At 56.5% G+C, this 18,275-nt stretch overlaps 1 protein-coding gene across 1 annotated transcript in view; it reads left to right on the forward strand.

The window, feature by feature from the left end:
* Positions 1–4,941: 4,941 nt before the first annotated feature.
* COL8A2 (collagen type VIII alpha 2 chain) overlaps positions 4,942–18,275 on the forward strand; it is a 30,951-nt gene continuing 17,617 nt past the window's right edge. Inside the window, exons 1-2 of the mRNA XM_004025453.5 lie at positions 4,942–5,227; positions 14,928–14,972. The gene's annotated coding sequence lies outside the window, so the exon portion shown is untranslated. The remainder of the gene's footprint in view (positions 5,228–14,927; positions 14,973–18,275) is intronic.

Raw genomic sequence — 18,275 nt, forward strand, 5'->3', positions numbered from 1 at the left:
TGGAGACGAAGTCTCGCTCTGTCACCCAGGCTGGAGTGCAGTGGCACTAACTCAGGTCACTGCAACCTCCGCCTCCCAGGTTCAAGTGATTTTCCTGCCTCAGCCTCCCGAGTAGCTGGGATTACAGGCACCCACAACCACGCGCAGCTAATGTCTGTATTTTTAGTAGAGACGGGGTTTTACCATGTTGGCCAGGCTGATCTCAAACTCCTTACCTCAAGCGATCTACCCACCTTAGCCTCCCAAAGTGCTGGGATTACAGGTGTGAGCCACTGCACCTGGCCAGATTACTAACATTATTATTTACATTATTATTATAACATTACATCATTAACATTATTATTATAACATTATTACTAACATTATTATTATCATTATTAGAGACAGGGTCTCACTTTATTACCCTGTCTGGAGTTCAGTGACATGATCATAGGTCACTGTAGCCTCGAACTCCTGGGCTCAAGCAATCCTCCCACCTCAGCCTCCTAAGTAGCTGGGATTCCAGGTGTGTGCCACCACATCCAGCTTATTTATTTATTTATTTATTTGAGACAGAGTTTCGCACTTGTTGCCCATGCTGGAGTGCAATGGTGCGATCTCGGCTCACCGCAACCTCCGCCTCCCAGGTTCAAGTGATTCTCCTGCCTCAGCCTCCTGAGTAGCTGGGATTACAGGCATGTACCACCACGCCCAGCTAATTTTGTATTTTAGTAGAGATGGAGTTTCTCCATGTTGGTCAGGCTGGTCTCGAACTCCTGACCTCGTGATCCGCCCGCCTCGGCCTCCCAAAGTGCTGGGATTACAGGCTTGAGCCACCGTACCCGGCCTCATTATCTCTTCTTCTTCATCTTTTTTTTTTTTTAGATGGAGTCTTGCTCTGTCGCCAGGCTGGAGTGCAGTGGCACGATCTCGGCTCACTGCAGCCTCTGCCTCCCAGGTTCAAGCAATTCTCCTGCCTCAGCCTCCCGAGTAGCTGGGACTACAGGCACATGCCACCACGCCCAGCTAATTTTTGTATTTTTAGTAGAGACGGGGTTTCACCATATCGGCCAGGATGGTCTTGATTTCTTGACCTTGTGATCCGCCTGCCTCGGCCTCCCAAAGTGCTATGATTACAGGCGGAGCTCACTATCTCTTCTAAGAGACCTGACAGCACAATAGGAAAATGGAAGAGGGTGAGCCAGCTTGCCTGGAGCCACATCCCAGCTCTCACTTCCCAGCTGTGTGGCCATGAGTGAGTGAGTGATTTAAGCCCTCTGTGCCTCAGTTTTCCCATCTACAAAGTGGGGACAATAAGGAGACCAACCTCAAAGAGCTGTTATAAGGATTAAATGAGTTAATCCACATAAAGTGCTCAGAATAGTGCCTGGCATGAGGCAAGAGCCCTGTGAGTGTTTGCTGTTCATCATTAGGGGCTGTTATCCCCCTTTCATAAAGGAGGAATTTGAGGTTTTAGAGAAATGAGGTCACTTGCCCACAGCTACAGAGAGGCAGCACTGGGATCCAAACCCAGGTCTGCTGGACTCCTCAGCCCACTGTCTGAACCACCAGGCTGGTGCCAGAGCTGACTCTGCCAGGGGCCGGGCTAAGAAAGTTACATGTTGCGTCTGGTTCAGTTTAACCACCCACCCCATTTGATACCCCTGCCCAGGCCTAGAACAGTCCTTGAAGCCTGACTGGCCAGCTTCTGATTGTCGTGGCTGAGGGAACTAAATCCCAGAGAGGGGCAGCAGCTTGCCCAAGGCCACACAGCAGATGATCATAGGCAGAGCTGACCCATTGATATCCAAACACCACCAGAGACATGCCAAGGTGGAAGCCCCTGGCAGGGGCAGGTAAGGAGTCTGGCTGGGAGTTTGGCCTTGTCAAGAGATAAGCCTTGGTGTGAGAGTCCACGACCTCTGCGCAAATAGCTGGTGGATAAGGAGACAGCGGCCACAAGATCATGGCACAGCTGTCAGCCTCTACTGGGGGATGGGGAGCTGAGGCCCCCTTGGGGTTGGGGAGGCGCCTGATGGCCAATGAACACCAGGGCCACAGGATCTGGCCACGGGACAGGGCCCAGAATTGGCGTCAAGGGCTGGTTGAAAGGAGAAGGAGCTGCAGCCCTCCCTCCCTCCCTGCAAGGCACTGGGCAGGGGCAGGTGGGGCAGGGGTTGGGGGGAAAGGGAGGGGACTGGGGACAGGTGTGTACCTCATAGAATCAGGCCTGAGGGCCCCAGGAAAAGTGTAAGGAGTGAGTCAGGAGACCCAGGGGTGGGATCTGAGTGGGGGACCGGCTGAATTTGTGTCTGAATGTGGGTGTGAATCCCATGGGAGTCTCTTTCCCACAAAGCATGCCCCTCCCTTGCCCGTTTGTGTCGCCAGGCCCCACTTCATGCAGCGCTCCCTCCCTTCTCTCTAAACAGCTCACACTCAGAGTGAAGTGCTCTGCATCGATTGACTGTCATCCTCACAACATGCCTATGAGAGCTTCCCAGATGGAGAAACTGAGGCACCAGAGGTTAAGTGTTTGCCCAATGGCATGTGGCTGGTAGGTGGTGGCACTTGGATTTGAACCCAGGCAGTCTAACTCCAGAGTCTTTGCTGTCAACCTTTAGTCCCTGCTGCCTAGCACCCGCCCCCTCCCAGCCTGTCCCCATGCACACTCAACCCCCATCAGATCCCCATGCAGGGTCTGGTTTCCACACCAGCTTCAGGGTCAGAACTCTGCAATCTCCCCTCAGTCGGTGTCCTCCTAGGCACCCCGCCAGCCAGGCCCCCTCCCTTCTCTGGGCAGTGCCCCAGCCTGGCTCCCCTGTAGTTCAGGCCAGGAGGCCAGACCCAAAGACCCCTGGCAATTGCCCCCAATTCTGACGGGTGGGATGGAGTGGGCCAGGCTCTGATGGTAGGTGAGGGTGAGAGGCCCCGTTGTGGAGTGGCGGGGCTGGTGTGTACCTTGGCAGGGGGACAGAAAAGTGGGAGGCCCTCAGAGGGCAGGCAGCAGGAGGGGGAAGGTTGAGGGGGGTGGGCCCTGACCCGAGACAGCCTGGGGCCCTCCCTGCTCCTTTCCTGGACCTGGTGAGGGCTCTGCTCTTTCCCACTGAAAATACACACACACAGCCACACTCACCCACACACACAGCCACCCACACCCCCCCGACAGACACACAAACACACACACACACACTCCCACCCACACTCACACAGCCACACACACCCACACCCACAAACACAGAGCCACACACACACTCCCACCCCCACACAGAGCCACACACACACCCACACCCACAAACACAGTGGCACCCACACACCCACACACACAGCCACCCATACCCCCACACACAGCCCCCCCACACACTCCCACTCACACACCCCCACACAGCCACACACACCCACACACAAAGCTACAATACACCCACACAGCCACACACACCCACACAAAGCCACATAGCCACATCCACACACCCACACGCAGCCACACCCCCCACACCCCCCCACGCACATACCTCCCCACACGCACACAAATACACACCCCCACCCCTCCACACACCTACACACATGCTGACCCCCCACCCATGCGCACACACACACTCGCACACCCAAGCACACATACCTCCACATATGCCCACACCCACCTACACGCACGCACACACACACACACACAGGCACGCACACACACACACGCACACACACGTACACACCCACCTACATGTACACACGCACAAGGCACGCGCACACACACATGCACGCACACACACGCCCACACCCACCTACATGCACAGACACCCACACTCACTTACATGCACACACGCACACAGACACGCACACACACACACCCCAAAATCCTTTCCTGACCTCATCTCCCCTTCCCTCTGCACTTGCTGCCTCCTCCTTTCTCCCCTGCTGCCTGGCTACTGCCCCTACCCCCACCCTAACCTCCAACCCTTAATTGCTGTCCCTAAGAATGTCCTTCTGTGACAGCCCATCCCGTGGGCCTCCCTGGCCTTCTAGAAGCACTCTGACTTTGCCTTCTGGGACACTGCTCTCCCGGTCCCTGCCACCTTCTCAGTCTCCTTTGCCGACCCCTCTCCCTGGGCAGCCCCGTGAATGCTGATGAGTGTCCTGCCCGCGCCCTGCCCGCCTCCCTGGGCCCGCTCCTTATTCTATGGCATCAGTCGCCATCTGCAAACCGTGGATTCCTCCTCGCTATCCCAGAACTCTCACCTCCCTTCTGGATCCATGGAAGTCCCACAGGCTCATCCAATTCATTACATCCGTCTTCCTCCTTCTCCTAGACCCTGCCGCCCCCAGGCCTAGCCCAAAGCCTGCGCACTGTCCTTGACACTGCCTCTTCCTAGGCCCCTCGCCCAAACTCTGCCTAGTTTGCCTCCTCACTCCCCTCACACTGGGCCCTCCCTTTCCTTCCCCCTCACTGTGCACCTCATGGGACCATGCCAGGGTATTCCCGCAGCCTCCTCGGTGGCCTGCCTCTGTCTTCCTCCACACAGCTTCGGGAGGCTCTTTCCAAAGCACAAATCTGACCACGTGACTGCCCTGCTCCAGAGCCTTCCGTGACTCCCCATTTCCCGGGGACGAGGTCTGGCCTGCTCCCGCCTGCCTCTGTGACCCCGGCTCAATGCCCTAAAGCCTGAATGTGCGGGCCACGACTGGCCCCTGTGAGTCCTCCGGGCTCAGCCTACCGAGGTCACGTCCGCAGGCAGCCTTCTGGGGACTCCTCACTGGGGGCCACCAGCCCGAGCTGCCCCTTCCCTGCAGGACCACGCCTGGCCGTCCTTCTCAGCAGCCGCGTCCGTCCCCACAGGCAGGTGGCCCCTCGAGGGCAGGGGCTGCGCGGACTCCCCGGCGGCCGAGCCGCGGGTCAGGTGGACGGGGAGGGATGGGGGCGGGCCGCCCGGGAGCGCGTGTGTGGCGGGGGCTCGGCGTGGGTGTCGGGGAGGGAGGCAGCCGTCCGAGGCCGCGCTGGGCGCGCTGGGCCGGGCGGGGCGCGGGCCTTGGCCGTGGCTGTGGAAAGAGGAGGGCGGAGGCCCCGCCCTGACGCGCCCCTCCTGCCGCCCGCCCACTCCGGCAGCCGCGAGGGGCGGCCGGCAGAGCGACGCGGAACCCCGCCGGCGCGGACCCCGGACCCCGACGCCGCCAGCCCAGCCGCGGACGCCCCTGCCCGGAGCCCTCGCCGCCCGGGCCGCCCTCGAGGGCCGGGAGCGGCGCCCGGCGGCCGCGCCCGCAGGTAAAGGCGAGGAGGCGGGCACCGGGGCTCGGGCTGGGGGGCTCCGAGGGCAAGACCTGGGCTGGGCTTCCCCCAACACCATGCGGGATAGCAGGGCCGGCGCCTCGGACTCCGGGATGGGGACGCGGTGGGGGACTCGGGCCAGGGGGTCGCCTTAGAATGGGGGAGCCCATCCCGTTCCCTGCGCCCCGTTCCCTCCCCGGCAGGATCCCAGTAAAGCCCCCTCCTCCCTTCCTTTCCCAGAAGCGAGGGCTCCAGCATCAGACAGTGCCGGGTGCAACCCCCGACGATGTGGCTCTGGGCGCGTCACCACCTCCCGATCTCCCGTCCCACCTGTAAAGTGGGGATAAAAAAGCCGCCTTCACAGGGTAGTGGAGGAGAGAGGAGGGAGTGAGGGGCCTTAGCATCTCCCCGCTCTCACTCCTGCCCCCATCTCTCTGCCATTGCTGATTTGCTGGAGACCTCCCAGTTATAAGGTTTTTCTGCCTTAGCCCCCAGGTTCCTCCTATTCTAGGTGCCCTGTCAGTCCCCTCGCCCCAAACTGGAGACAAGTTCCCAGGAATATTCCTGTCAGGGGCTCAGCATCCCCCCAGCTCCAGACTGAGACTTGCAGGGGGTGAGGGCCGCTGCCTGGCCAAGAGGGACTGGGGTCCCAGGGCCCCAGAACAACCTCCCAGTGTCTCTGCCCTGGGTCTGGAGCCACCCTAGCCCCGGAAATCCTCCAGGTAGAGAAATGCTATTCAGCCAGAGGGCCCAGGAACGCTATTGCCATGGGGAAAACTTTGCTGGTTGTATGTGTGCACACACGTGTGTGTGCCTGTGTGAGACCATGCTGGGTTCCTGACACAGACGTGCGGCTGACCTCCTTAGGGATGCCGGAGCAACCAGAAATCATCTCTCCTGTCTGCTATCAGTACCTCTTGCTCAGGCTGGCAGCAGGGGCCCATCCACTCCTCTGAGCAGAGTCCCCTTGGCAAGGACAGCCTCCCAGCAGCTGTACTGGGCATTTGAAAAATCTGGGGGCCGTGGAGCTGGATGGCTGGAGGGTCAGACAGCCTGGGGTTCCTCTCTGGGGACTGAGCTAAGATCGACTGATCCTTACTGCCCCAAGCAGATGGGGCCACAGGGCAGGAGTTGGTGATCTCTGGAGAGACACCATGGTTGGTGGTCTCCATCAGGGCACAGGTGCCATCACTGGCTTCCCACTGGACCTGGGAACCCACCTACAAACCCTTGGACACACAATGACCGTAGATGATAATGAGGAGAAACCACAGACATGCTCACCCAGCCACACACAGCCTTGCACCCTTCTGAGAGCCATGCACAGTCACACACCGACCCAAACATTCATTAGATTCATGCGGACACACTCCTCTAATGAAACATACACCACCACACGACACAGGCGGACACATGCACACACACCCAAACTCCTACAGACACATGGCAGGCCCCACGTGGCCCAGCCAGACATACTCAGACAGGACGGCACACACACACATACGCTCACACCCAGACACACTCACCAGGGTCTCTTTCTCTGGTTTCACTTCGTCTACCACAGTGAAAATGAGAATTTCCGCTCTTTGGCTCAGAGGAAGGGGAAAGAAAATATGGAAGTGAATGTGTCTGTTAGCAAGAGGGAGGAGAAAGATACTAAGCAGGGCTGTCAGCCTGAGCCCCGGTACTCCACTACCTTCTCTGCTCCTGCCTGAGCCGGAACAAAGGACGCACGGCCCCAGCTTCCTTGCCCTGCTGGCCCCCCAGCCCGCTCCAGAACTCTCAGTGGCAGGGATGGGGCACCTCTTACAGGGAAGTGGGGTCTCAGATGCTCTGGTCCCATCCGTGGCAGGAGGAAATTACAGTGTCGGGTCGGAGGAACGAGAGAGACACAGCGGCCTCTCCTCTGGGGTGTGGCTGTGGTCTCACGGTGCCCTACTAGGTACCCGAGGAGGGGCACCATGCAAGCCAAAGTGCAGATCAGGGAAGGTGGCACCTAAGAGGTGATCTGGCCAGGGCTTTCGAAGATGATAATTTTGACAGGTGCAGGGGGTGGAAAGGGTGAATGGGAGGGTGTTCCCGGCTGAAGGCACAGCTCGTGCAGAGGTGTGGAGGGGGAAGCTTCAGGGTTCTCTCAGGGACAGTGAGTAATGGGAGTAATGGGCACTGTTGGATCACAGTGGGGAGTGGGAGGCACTCATGACTTTGAGGTCAGATTTCTAAGGGCCCTGTCCAGAGAAAGGGTGTGAGCTGCAAATGATATGATCTGGGAATCACTCTGGCTGCTCTGGGGAACAAGGATGAAGGGGGGATCTTCGAGGCAAGGGAGATCACAGAGGAGGCTGGGCAGAGTTTAAGGAGAAAGGTGACGGGGGATGAAGTGGGCGGTTGCCATGGGGATGAGAGGAAGAAGTAGATGGAAAGGAGTAAGCCGGTTGGCGGTGGGGCCAGAAGCCTTGCACTGGATGGCTGTGGCCTGTCCCCAGAGAAGGCAGGTGCAGGGGAGATGTGGGTTTGGCCCTGGGGTCTGATAAGTTGAGATGACTGGGAGCTGGGGGCTGAGTGTAGCCTTGAAGCCTGGGTGGGTTTGTGAGGCCATATGTGGACACACATGTGCCCAAGTACCAGTCATGGAAGTCTGGCTCCCAGAAAGAGAATTCCAGGCCCACTTTGTTCTGAGGGCATTTCCAGAGTGGGTGGAGTGTGGACAGCAGATCTTGAGTGAGGCAGCATGTGCTGTGTGGAGATGAGCTGGCATTGGGAGTCAGACAGATCTAGGACTTCCCAGCTCTGTGCCTCAGTTTCCCCATCTCTAAAATGGGAATGCTGTACTGGTCTCCAGAGTTGTTTTGTCTGCAGAGAGGTGAGGAGTAGTCCCAGGTCACACACGCGATGGGGGCACAGCACCTAGATCTTTGATCAGTGTCCATTCTGCCTCTCTGGTTGGACCCTGGGAGTGGACTGGGGAGGACCTGGCCGTGCTTCCATTCAGATTCTTGGAAAGTTCTGAATTGGAGGCTGACTATCCCCATGCAGCCTGAATGGGCTGGGATTCCTGGCTTTTGAAGGGGAAGAAGAGGTCACATGTGGGGGTGGCGGAGGGCTAGTGCCTCATGGGGAGAGCCAGGTGGCACTGCTGGCCCAGCTCATGGATGGGGTTATGGAGACTCAGAGGGGAACTCACCTGAGGTCACACAGCAGCCAGAGGCAGAATCGAAACAGAGGCCAGGATCCCAGGCCCAGGTGCCCTTCCTCACAAAGGCTGCCCTCCCTCAAAGGACATGGAGCAGAGGGAACCTTGCTATTTGAGGTTTTGTGATTTCTTTTTTTTTTTTTTTTAATTTTTTTTGAGACAGAGTCTGGCTCTTGTCACCCAGGCTGGAGTGCAGTGGCACGATCTTGGCTCACTGCAACCTCCACCTCCCAGGTTGGAATGATTCTCCTACCTCAGCCTCCCAAGTATCTGGGATTATAGGTGTCCACCACCATGCCCGGCTAATTTTTTGTATTTTTAGTAGAGATGGGGCCAGGCTGGTCTTGCACACCTGACCTCAGGTGATCCGCCCCCCTTGGCCTCCCAAAGTGCTGTGATTACAATGGTGAGCCACTGTGCCTGGCCAATAAGAAGGAATTAGAACAGCAACTTTTTTTTTTTTTTTTTTTTTTTTTGAGACAGAGTCTGGCTCTGTCACCCAGGCTGGAGTGTAGTGGCATGGTCTCGGCTCACTGCAACCTCCGCCTCCCAGGTTCAAGCCATTCTTCTGCTTCAGACTCCTGAGTAGCTGGGACTACAGGTGAGCACCACCATGCCCAGCTAATTTTTGTATTTTTAGTAGAGATGGGGTTTCACCATATCGGCCAGGCTGGTCTCAAACTCCTGACCTCATGATCTACCCGCCTTGGCCTCCCAAAGTGCTAGGATTACAGGGGTGAGCCACTGTGCCATGCCTGGTCTTTTTTTTTTTTTTTTTTTTAAGATGGAGTCTCACTCTGTCGCCCAGGCTGGAGTGCAGTGGCACAATCTTGGCTCACTGCAACCTCCACCTCCTGGAGTCAAGCGATTCTCCTGCCTCACCCTCCTGAGTAGCTGGGATTACAGGTGTGCACCACCAGGCCCGGCTAATTTTTGTATTTTTAGTAGAGACAAGGTTTCACCATGTTGGCCAGGCTGGTCTTGAACTCCTGACTTCAAGTGAGCCACCCACCTTGGCCTTCCAAAGTGCTGGGATTATAGGTGTTAGCCACCATGCCTGGCCTTTCTTCCTTCCTTCCTTCCTCTCTCTCTCTCTATTTTTTTTTTTTTTTTTTTGAGACGGAGTCTCGCTCTGTCGCCCAGGCTGGGGTGCAATGGCATGATCTCGGCTCACTGCATCCTCTGCCTCCCGGGTTCAAGTGATTCTCTTGCCTCAGCCTCTTGAGTAGCTGGGATTACAGGCACACGCCGCCAAGCCTGGCTAATTTTTATATTTTTAGTAGAGATGGGGTTTCACCACGTTGGTCAGGCTGTTCTCGAACTCCTGACCTTGTGATCTGCCCGCCTCGGCCTCCCAAAGTGCTGGGGTTACAGGCGTGAGCCATTGTGCCCGGCCTCTTTTTATTTATTTTTTTGAGATGGAGTCTCTCTCTGTCACCCAGGCTGGTGTGCAGTGGTGCAATCTTGGCTCACTGCAACCTCCACCTCCCGGGTTTGAGCAATTCTCCTGTTTCAGCCTCCCTAGTAGCTGGGATTACAGATGTGTACCATCACTTCTGCTAATTTTTGTATTTTTAGTAGAGATGGGGTTTTGCCATGTTGGTCAGGCTGATCTTGAACTCCTGACCTCAAGCGATCCGCCTGCCTGAGCCTCCCAAAAGGAATGGAATCTCAATTGTCATACGTCTACAGTGTGTGGGGCATTTTCATAGCACAAGGGGTTTTTTGTGGAGGGGGAAAGAGGAATAGCAGGCATGAGAAGGTCAGACCCAGAGACAGCCCAGAACCGTGAGGGCTGGGATGGTATTTTCTGTTATCTAGGAACGCTTGGTGGTCCCTGGTGGGTCCTGCAAGGGAGGGAAGCCTCTGTGAAGAGGCGGGGCCTGAGCTGGGGGTCCTGGCCTCTGGTCTCAATTCTGCCACTGGCTGCTGTGTGACCTCAGGAGAGTTTTCCTCCGAGTCTCTGTAACCCCATCCATGAGCTGGGCCAGCAGTGCCAGCCTGCCTCTCCTTACAGCCTGTGGTGAGGAGAAACCTAGATTGCGGGGTAGAGGGGTCAGTTCTCTCCTGGAAGATCCCAGGTGGCCAACTCTTTGGTCTCCACACCCGTCCAGTGTCCACAGCCCCCACCACCCGGAAGTTCTCCTTTCTGGCTAGCCTCCTTCCTTCCCACTGTGCTGGCTGCCACCAAGCGCTGCGTGGGCACTCCAGGCCGTGCTCCCTGACAGGCGACCACGGCTCTGCTCATGGCAAGCATTCTTTTCATAGTTCCTGGAGCACAGCAAATCCGGCTGCTTAGCCAGGAATGCAGAGCCCCCTCCTGCAGCGGCAGCAGGGGCTGGATTGGGGTTGGAACCCCTGGGGGTCAGGCAGGAGGGACTGAGGGGGTGCGGGGGACTGACCTTCACCCCAGTACACACCGTGCCTCAGCTTGGGGGAGCCAGAAGGCTGTCCTCATCTTTGGACTTGCTTAGCTTGGGGCCAAGCTCTGGGACCGTCCTTCCCTGGCTGGGGGAACTTGGGCAAATGACGTCTCTCTGAGCCTCGGTTTCTGATCTGTAAAATTGAGTTTATAATACTAACCTCACAGGGCTGTTGAGAGGTGTCATGGTGATTTTATTTATTTATTTATTTATTTATTTATATATATATATATTTTTTTTGAGATGGAGTTTCGCTCTTGTTATCCAGGCTGTAGTGCAATGGCGCGATCTTGGTTCATTGCAACCTCCACCTCCCCAGTTCAAGCAATTCTCCTGCCTCAGCCTCCCAAGTAGCTGGGATTACAGGCACCCGCCACCATGCCCGGCTAATTTTTGTATTTTTAGTAGAGACAGGGTTTCTCCATGTTGGTCAGGCTGGTCTTGAACTCCAGACCTCAGGTGATCTGCCTGCGTCGGGCTCCCAAAGTGCTGGGATTATAGGCATGAACCACTGTGCCAGGCCAGTGATTATATTTATAATAGGGCATATTTATTTAGGATTCCTATATGCCAAGCACTGCTCTGAGTCCGTTACACAAAATTAACTTGTTTAATCCTCACAAATGCTCTGTGAAGCTGAGCTGGGCAGCTTTATATGGGCTGGGCAGAGCTGGGTTCAGATTCCACCCCTTTCACTTCCTAGCCTGGTTACCTTGGAGAATGGATGTGACCTCTCTGGGACCTAGCACTCTTCCTCAGTAAAATGGGACAGCAGTTCCAGCCTTCCAGGGTTACGGGAGTAAATAATGCCTGGAGTTCCCATTTCATTGATGAAGAAGCTGAGGCCCAGGTGGAGGTCTCATGCTAGTAAGAGCTAGGGCTGATATAAGGATGCATGCAGCTGGGCTCCAGAGAGCTCCTCTTAATCTGACATGATTTTTAAAGCAAGACTCTTAGTCCAGAGCCTGCCCGTAGTAGGAGCTCAGAAATGGGAAATTTTCCCATGAGCCCCATCTCTGGCAGGAGCCAATTGTTCACCTCATGGCCATCAGCACCTCAGTCTGGAAAGTTGGAATGGGGAAGCGGGCCTGAGGCCCTGGCCAGCCTCCCTGGAACCCTGCAGCTCTCAGAAGCTGGTTGGGGGTGGGGGGCGGGGGGTGCAGACTGTCCCACCCACATCTGGTCTGGGATTTAGCCAACAGCGGCAGGCTCTGTGCAAAGGGGAGACGTCGCCAGGGGAGGGGCTCCAGGAGGGGATTAGGGAAGGCAGCTGGAGGTGGAGGTTAAGAACAGAGTCCCATTGAAGTCGGCTCAGGCACCGCCCTGGCTTACCCACTCACCCCAGCTTCCTATTTGTAAGACCGAGGGGGCCTTGGCCCACTGGAGTGGACTCCTGAGGCACCTGATAGTAGCTGCCCACTCTTCTCCCAGCCTTGCCTGTCCCTGGTGCCGTCTAGGTTGAGGCAGCACAGGTGGGGTAGAGCAGGAGTAGGGGGCAGGGCCCGTGGCTGAGGTCTTCAGGGAGCCCAGGTATACAGGGCTTTAGCCACTTGGGGGCCAGGCAGAGCTGGGTTCAGATCCCACCTCCTTCACTTCCTAGCCTGGTTTCCTTAGAGAATGGATGTGACCTCTCTGGGACCCAGTGCTCCTCCTCAGTAAAATGGGACAGCAGTTCCAACCTTCCAGGGTTACAGGAGTCAATAGTGCCGGGAGTGTGCCTAGTGCTATGTCCAGTGCATACAATGAACTTGGGATGCAGACACCGTTGTTCTTAACGGTTAACATAGGGGAAGGGAATGGGGAAGCAGCTTTAGGTAGGATCCGCATCTCTGATCCTGATATTCAAGGCATTTCTCAGTCTGGCCCCAGCCAGGTCTCCTCTCCTCAAATCATCTGTATGGTGAAAAGCCTAGGCTTTGGAGCCTGCAGCCAGGGTTCAAATTCAGGTTCTACTTTTTTTTTTTTTTTTTAAGAGATGGGGGTATCACTATGTTGCCCAGGCTGGACTCAAACTCCTGAACTCAAGTGATTCTCCTGCCTTGGCCTCCCAAAGTGCTGGGATTACAGGTGTGAGCCACTGTGCCCAGCTCCAGGCTCTACTTTTCATGAGCTGTGTGACGTTGGGCCAGTTACTTATCCTCTCTGTCCCTTAGTTTTCTCATCTCTAAAAAGGGAAGATGAAATACTTTTGTCACTGGGTTGTTGTGAGGATTAAATGAGATAATTCATGAGAACACCCAGAACGGTACCCGGCACACAGTAGGTACACAATGAATATTAGCTATGATTAGTTAGTTCATGTGTTTGTCTGTTTTATTTGGATTCTCTCCATCCCCTGAATATATTCAGGGCTTTTACACTCTCACACATGCTGTTCCCTTGGCCCAGGACTGATCACCTCTCTCCACTACCAACCAGTTAAATCCATGTTCATCCTTCAAAGCCCAGAGCCAGCTTAAGTCATTTCTTCTCCCAGAGTCTCATGGTGCAGGGAGGGGGCTGGGGCCAGAGAAGCTGGGGCTAAGCTGAGCTGGAGGGTCCTCCTACCTGGGCTCCATCATCCAGGCTGTGGCCCCATGACCCAGCTCTGGGGTCATAGTGTTCAGAGTGGTGGGATGGAGGCAGGGCTCAGCTGAGTTGGAGAGAAGGCCTAGGAGCTGCTGGCTCCGGCATCTGGCTGCTTGTGCAGCTACAGACAGGACTGGATGTCAGAGTTTCCGTGGGAGCAGGCAGAGGCAAGCAAGCAGCTGGGGGAGAGAGTGACGCGGCCTGCAGGCCTCCCTGCCAGGTGGGCTGGCTGGGCGTCCCCTCCCCACCTACCCCGGAGTCATGTCTGAGTCTGGACTTTAGCCCCGGATCCTCTGCATACAGCTATGTGACCTGGACTACGACTTTTGTTAGATCCTGGCACCACGCCTGATTGAGGCACAAACGGGGACCTAGCCATCCAGGGCTCTGACCACATCACTTCCCCCACTAAATAACCCTCCATGGCTCCCCATTGCTCTCCAGAGAAATGCAAGCATGGCATTCAGATTTCCTCACCATGTTGCCCCAGCCTCCCCATCCCACAGCACTTCTGGACCTTCCCTGTATATTACTACCTGAAATTCCTTCTATCACCTCATCTGCCTTTCAGACTCCGACTCATCCTTCAGGACCCAGCTCCAGTGTCCCTTTCTCCATGAAGCCTTCAGGGGAAGCTTAAGGCGGCAGTATTCCCTGCTTCATGCTCCCACAGCCCAGAGATCTTTGCCAATTGTGTGATGACCGCTTGTCTGATGCCCCCAGCCCTTCAGGGCAAGGCAGGGCAGGGTATGGGGTTGAACCATTTCTGTGGTCCATGGCCCAGGCTTGGGTCCTCCACATAGTAGAAGCTTCCCCAGCAGGGATCCTAACCCAAAGTAGGGGCCACCCCAAACCAGAGCTGACATATGGGAGGGATTTCTCCAGCATGGGAACCCAGGACACAGAAGGGGTGTCCTCAGCCTGGGCCCTAGGACAGGAGGAACTCCTTGAATCCAGTGCCAGGCACCCCGTGGGTATTGCTAAGTGTGCACTGAATGAATGGAGTCGTGGAGTATGGGGCACACACCCTGCTTCCCTCAGGGGAGGAGGGAACTGAGAAGAGAGACTGAGATTGGGGCCGGGTTTCCAGCAGGGGGTTCTGGTAAGAAGCCCGGGGCAGGCACTGGTGTGGCTGTGGGTTAGGGCAGGAGGCTTCCCAGGCTCCTGATGTCGTCGTCTCACTGTTCCTCCTTTTTTTTTTTTTTTTGAGACAGAGTCTTGCCCTGTCTCAGGGGTGCAGTGGTGCAATCATAGCTTACTGCAGTCTTGAACTCCTGGGCTCAAGCAATACCACCCCCCTCAGTCTCCTAAGTAGCTGGGACTATAGGCGTGCACCATCATGCCCAGCTAATTTTTTAAAATTTTTAGTAGAGACAGTGTCTCCCTATGTTGCCCAGGCTAGTCTCAAACTCCTGGGCTCAAGCAGTCTTCCCACCTTGGTCTCCCAAAGTGCTGGGATTACAAGCTTGAGCCACTGCCCCATAGCCTCACTGTTTCTCTTGTTCATCCTCAGGCCCTGCCTCTGCTGGGACCTTCCCAGGCCCCTCCGACCTGAAAGGTAAGCTAGGTTTGGGGATGGGGTTTTCTGATATCTCAGGCCAGATGAGGCCTGTGTTCATTGCTGTCTAACCTCACTCCCTCCTGCTGCACCGGAAGCCCCTCCCAGGCCCAGAGAGTCCTGTGAGCCTCCCCTTTTGTAGGTGACCTCAGCTCCCTGCAGCCCGGGCTTTAAAACCCTGGCCCAACTCGGAAGCAGCTTTTTCTCATTTGTGAACTATTTTGCCCGGCTCCTTGGCGGGGCCGTGTTTGCTTGGCCCAGCCTGGGTGCAGTGGCCTGGCTGTGCTCCCGCCAGGCCCCCTCCCTGCCCAGCCCAGCCCCTCCTGCTGCCGCTGCCGCCGCCACCACGCAGGGTAGCCGCAGAGGCCCAGGAATCTTGGCAGGCGTGGGGAGGCAGCGGGTGGCGGGTGGCGCTCCGGAAAAGGCTGCAAATGCGAACCAGAAGGTGAGGGATTGGAGGCTGAGGAGGCCCCGCCTGCCCCTGCCTGAGGCCTGGGGGTGGCTGGGTCTGTAGGGGCCCTCGGATGTCCAGTTCCCATCAGAAGCTCAAGGCCTCTGCTGGGAGGCAAGCGACGGCCCCAGCTGAGGCCGGAGCCCCTGGGTGGGGAAGGGCCAGCTGCCTGGCTACCTGCCTGAGGGTACATGGCTGCCCTCAGGTCTGCCCACTGCCGGGCCTCTTCTAGTCCATCTGCCCCTGCCCGGCTGTTCTTACCTTCCTGGGCACTTTGTTATTCTGAGATGCTCCTCCCTAGGGGAGCAGCGGAGAACCTAGACTCAGAGATGGGCAGAGGCCAGGGGCTTGGTCACCTGCAGGAGGGAGGTTCGGTCCAAGCCCCCTCCAGCCCAGAACCAAGAAGGACTCAGGAAGAGCAACAAAGAGAAAGTGGCCCTGTGATAAGCCACCTGAGGGCTTGGCTGGACAAGGGAGGTGGGTTTTTCAGAGGCCTGGACCTGGAGCCCCCAGGCTACAGGCTTCATTGAGCACATGCCCTGTGCCCGCCTCAGGCAGGAGGGAGGTGTGGGTGGGGAAGAGGTGCTTTCATGCAGGTGGGTGCCCAGAAGGAGCTGTTCTGCCTGAGGGAGGCAGGGAAGGCTGCTTGGAGGAGGAGGCTTTTGAGCTGGGTCTTAAATGAGAACTAATATGTTTCCATGGAGGAGAAAGGTAGAAAGGGCAACCCAGCAGAGAGGATCATGCAGGAAAAGGCAGGGACAGGGAGGCAGTGAGACGTCTGGGTTGTCTGGATCCTAGGGTGTTGGGGGAGGAGCCCAGGGCTGTGGTGGGCTCCACTCACTCCCTAAATGTAGGTGTGTTCCCTCCCCAAGGGGGAATCCATGGGCCTCCTCCAGGCTGCAGCAACCCCGCCAACGAACCTGTATTTTTTTTTTTTTTTTTTTTTTTTGAGATGGAGTCTCACTCTGTCGCCCAGGTTAGAGTGCAGTGGCGTGATCTTGGCTCACTGCAAGCTCCGCCTCCCAGGTTCCCGCCATTCTCCTTCCTCAGCCTCCTGAGTAGCTGGGACTACAGGCACCCTCCACCATGCCCAGCTAATTTTTTGTATTTTTAGTAGAGATGGGGTTTCACCATGTTAGCCAGGATGGTCTCGATCTCCTGACCTCATGATCTGCCTGCCTCAGCCTCCCAAAGTGCTGGGATTACAGGCATGAGCCACTGCGCCCAGCCACGAACCTGTATTTTTACCTCTAGCCCATGTCTCTCTCCCGAGTTCCAGAGCCCCAGGTTCACTGCTCCTTGGTTGCCCCCCTACCCTGGAAGCCTTCCTCATCCAGTCATTTGCTCTGATTTCAGCTTGGACCGTCCCACCATCACCTGCCCCCGTGGGCCTGTTGAACTCTGATCTCTCCTTCAAGCCTCCTTCCGATGCTACTTCTGAAACTGAGGCCACTTGTGGTCTGGGAGCCTCACTTGCAGGGGTGAGGGATGTTGGGACTGTTAGGTGGAACTGAAATCTGGTAGGGCAGACCAGGTGGGCAGGTGGCAGCCCTCCTCTCCTGCCTTCAACCTGGGTGAGAAGGTGGCCCCCAGGCAGCCCTACCCTGATCTGGCCACCTCCCTCCACCCTCCAGCTCCCAGATTCTGAGCTCCTCTTTGGCTTTGGGGCAGTCCTCATCTGCACAGTAGACAGAGAGCTCAGCTCTTGGGCACTGGACCCCCCGCCAAGTCCCTTCCCAGACCTCGCGGAGCTGCTCAGGCGTTGTCCAGGGAGGTCAGACCCAGACCTGACGTTAACAGGAGCAGGTGTGGACTGTCAGTGCTGGCCTTCCCAAGGGTCCCACCCAATGACCAACAGCTAGAGATTTACAGAGCCTGGAACCCAGAAAGTGACCTAGGCACAGGACATGGGAGAGGACAGAGAAGGACAAACAATGTCAGAGATGGGTGGATAGGTGGGATAGTGATACAGAGACAGGAGAGAGACGCACAGAGACAGAGATGTCGGAGACACACAGGAGGCAAAGGCCTGGGTTCAGCGACACACAGCCATGGACTGAGGGATGCAGAGGGCACAGCACACACTCCGGTGGCTCCTGCGTGGAGCTGGTCCCTGGCCCTCTCCTTACCCCCGTGACTCTTAGACCTAGAGTGTGTGCCTCCAAACGTGACCTCAGGGCTTTGCTGGGCTCAACATCCATCTCTCTACCCCCTCCTTCCTAACTGGTCCACATTCTACTGAGCCTAAAGCATGCCTCCTCCTCCAGGAAGCCATGTGAATTGCAGAATAACATGGAATTTATCCAGGAAGCCACTGGAAAATCCAGAGCAGGGTACAGCCATGGGCAGAACCGTGCCAACGTGTGGCTCACAGACAGGCAGCGTCAGCGTCCTCTGGGAGCTCGCTAGAGAGGCAGATGTTGGGCCCTATCCCACACCAACCGAATCTCGATGGGGCCCCAGAACCTGCATGGTGATAGGCTGTCCCAGTCATCCAGATGCAGCCTAAAGTGTTAGAAGCATTGTGGGAGTCTCCATAGGCTATGTTGAGAAAACAGAGAGAAACTGGGGCTGGGGGACTGGGCGAGAGACTTTTATGATCATCCAGGAGAGAATGTGGCCATTTAACACACTTTTACTTAGTGACGGGGGTGTGCCAGGTGCTGGGCTGAGTTTTGGGGGAATACAAGGTCTGCCTTAGGGTGAGGCTGTGGGAAAGCAGGGGAAGGAACAGAAGTGAGAGAAATAGAGCAGGCAGAGTCCACAGGATAAGGTTGGAAGTTTGGGGGAAAGGAAGAGAGATGTCATGTACAGTTGTGCAGGTTGGCTACTGTACAAGGGCACCCAAGAAA

Source organism: Gorilla gorilla, chromosome 1 (assembly GCF_029281585.2).
Source record: "Gorilla gorilla gorilla isolate KB3781 chromosome 1, NHGRI_mGorGor1-v2.1_pri, whole genome shotgun sequence".
NCBI lineage: Eukaryota > Metazoa > Chordata > Mammalia > Primates > Hominidae > Gorilla > Gorilla gorilla.